The sequence below is a fragment of the Phyllobates terribilis genome, unplaced genomic scaffold (genome assembly GCF_046119375.1).
Source record: "Phyllobates terribilis strain yellow unplaced genomic scaffold, ASM4611937v1 Scaffold_7238__1_contigs__length_39039, whole genome shotgun sequence".
Classification (NCBI taxonomy): Eukaryota; Metazoa; Chordata; class Amphibia; order Anura; family Dendrobatidae; genus Phyllobates; species Phyllobates terribilis.
Window position 1 is genome coordinate 7,501 of NW_027369979.1, and position 443 is coordinate 7,943.

A 443-nucleotide genomic window follows, 5' to 3' on the forward strand; every position below is an offset into this window, starting at 1 on the left:
CGCTCTCCCTCTCTCGCTCTCTCTCCTGCTCCCTGGCCGAGCCGCCTGGGAGGACGAGGGTCGAGGGGGAAGGCAACGGTCGGGCTGGGGCACACCGCACGGTGAGAACCCCCTTCGCCTGCCTCCACACCTCTGTCGTCCTCCCCACTGACGTAGGGGCTCGGGAAAAGACTGGAAATCGCGAAGCTCGGCAGTGGCGCGGAGAGGCCACCCACCGCCGCCGCTGTCGCCACCGCCGCGGAGGCCGCCCTTTCGGACACGAGGGGCAGCGCGAGCCTCCGCTGGCCGGGTACGCATCTGGAAGAAAAGGGCCGCCCTCGGAGAAGATCGCTGTGCTTCCCCGCACAGGGAGCGATTCGGACGACGGGCCCCCACGCCTGGCTGGGTGGGCGCCCCGCCGTTCGCCCGTACGGGTCGTCGGACCACTGCCTTCGCTCGGTTCG